This window comes from Phyllostomus hastatus, unplaced genomic scaffold, assembly GCF_019186645.2.
Source record: "Phyllostomus hastatus isolate PE091 unplaced genomic scaffold, TTU_PhHast_1.1 phas_contig_58, whole genome shotgun sequence".
Lineage (NCBI taxonomy): Eukaryota > Metazoa > Chordata > Mammalia > Chiroptera > Phyllostomidae > Phyllostomus > Phyllostomus hastatus.
This window is the reverse complement of record NW_025333916.1, coordinates 8745117-8747155: the sequence shown is the minus strand read 5'-3', so window position 1 is coordinate 8747155 and position 2039 is coordinate 8745117. Positions and strand designations below refer to the sequence as shown.

Here is a 2039-nt window from a genome sequence, read left to right as displayed (position 1 = left end):
CCCGAAGGTCTCCTCTGACCACCCTGTCTAAAACAGGAGCTTTCATTACCACTCATGCCCCATCATTCCTCTCACTCTGCATTATTCTTCATACTGCTTATCCCCATCTAAAATGATATATTTACCATTTTGCTTGTTTTACTAAACTATCTTCCCAACTGGAAGATAAACTCTATGACAGCAAGAATATAGTCTGTCTTATATGCTTCTGTATTCTAGACACATTCCTATGGAAATTCTAGCCTTCTAGATACTGTTTTTTAAAAGCCATTCAAGAAGATAAGTATGTAAAGCAATACACAAGGTTTTTAAAAACTACATATTATAGAATAATAAAAACCTTCTACAAAGAATCAATAACATTTTAAGTCAAACAGCTATTGTTTTGCCAGAAATATATGGAAAGGGAATGCCCTTACCTTACTATTTATGATGGAAACACCTAAAAATTATTTTTAATAGTCTATAAGAAAATAGGTGTTCAACTATAGTTGCCTTAACATTTTTTCTTCCTATGGTTATAACTTGAAAATTTTTAATTGTTGTTCAAGTACAGTTTTCTGCCTTTTACCCCCATCCCAGCCCACCCCGCAGTTCCCCCCCCTTCCTCCCATCCCCCCCCCTTGTTTTTATCCATGTGTCCTTTATACTTGTTCCTGCAAACCCTTCCCCTTTTCCCTGAAAGTCCCTCCTCTCTCTCCTCTGGTCACTCTCAGCCTATTCTCTATTTCAGTGTCTTTGCTTGTATTTTGCTTGTTTGTTTGTTTTGTTGATTAGGTTCCTGTTAAAGTTGAGATCATATGGTATTTGTCTTTCACCACCTGGCTTATTTCGCTTAGCACAATGCTTTCCAGTTCCTACCCTTTGCAACAACCTGGATGGAACTGGAACTATGGTTATAGCTTTAACCCTCTAGCCTTATCCCAAGAATTTTGGTTTCTGATAAGAAAGCTACAGTAAAGAAGAACATAAAAAGGCGGAGGAGGGGAGAAGGAGGAGGAGACAAAGAAAACCCCAGGTGGAGATTTCTGTGCTTTAATAAATTCTTCCTTTTCCACTCTTAGGAGTGACTGTACAGCCACTGTGAGCAATGCTGCAGGGCAGTTTGCTCACACACACTGCCAGGCTAAGAATGGGTAGCTTGAAGCAACGAGGAAAAGAGGTTTAAATTGGCAACACCATTTTCCTGATTTGACCCTGTGACTGGACCATCCTGTTTGGGATTTGGTTCAATCAGCAGGTGTTTACCCAATGCTTATTTTGTGTCCAGAACACTGTTAACTGAACAGAATAACTTTTTGCAAAGGCAAAAAGTTAGAGGCAAGGAAAAAAGGCAAAATAACAAAAACTGAGATTAAAAATTTATGCTACACTGAAAGAAATTTTAGTACAACTAAAAGCAAGAGATAATTATATGTTCACAGATACATAAAGGATCATCTACAGCTAAAATCTATTGATTTAAACCAAATGTACCTATCAAATAGATGCTAAATACTTTGGATAAATATGTATATTTTAAATATTTTAATCAGTATGTCCCAGTATTTAGGGGCAGCATGGCTGTTTATTTTAACAATAGAAAATTCTGGTGGCCCTTATCAAAGCTGCTGCTGCTTCCACATAGCTGCTGCCGTCAAAAAGGAGCCCAGAGTGACAGTTTTCCTTGACGGTTGCCATTCTGTTTGCTGTAACTGATCTGTAACATTTTGGGAAAAGACAGTTTCAAAGAAAAAAAAAGAAAATCCTGTACACCACCCCTCCTTTAAAAGTTCTCACTTCTCTTAAATTAAACTGTTATTTGAAAACATTTAAAAGTTTAAATAATGGTACAGTCAAGCTTGTATCAGATGGTGACTTGAGCTGTTGTGATCCTTAAGTGCATTCATTCTTAATGACAAAAAGAAGAGTGTGTCAAGGCTGACATTAAAGAGGAATCAGTCACTATGACTGTCTGTCCCAGCTACTTTCACATCCTTGCCCTTCAAACTTCTTCCTCTGGCCTTGCATCCCTATTTCTGGTCTAGGACAGACTAGAG

At 37.7% G+C, this 2039-nt stretch overlaps 1 non-coding gene across 1 annotated transcript; it reads left to right on the top strand.

Annotated features, from left to right (window-relative positions):
• Positions 1 to 1590: 1590 nt before the first annotated feature.
• On the top strand, positions 1591 to 1725 carry LOC123825012. Its single transcript, XR_006786798.1, has one exon. It is a non-coding gene; the product is annotated as a small nucleolar RNA SNORA16B/SNORA16A family (small nucleolar RNA).
• Positions 1726 to 2039: the final 314 nt, after the last annotated feature.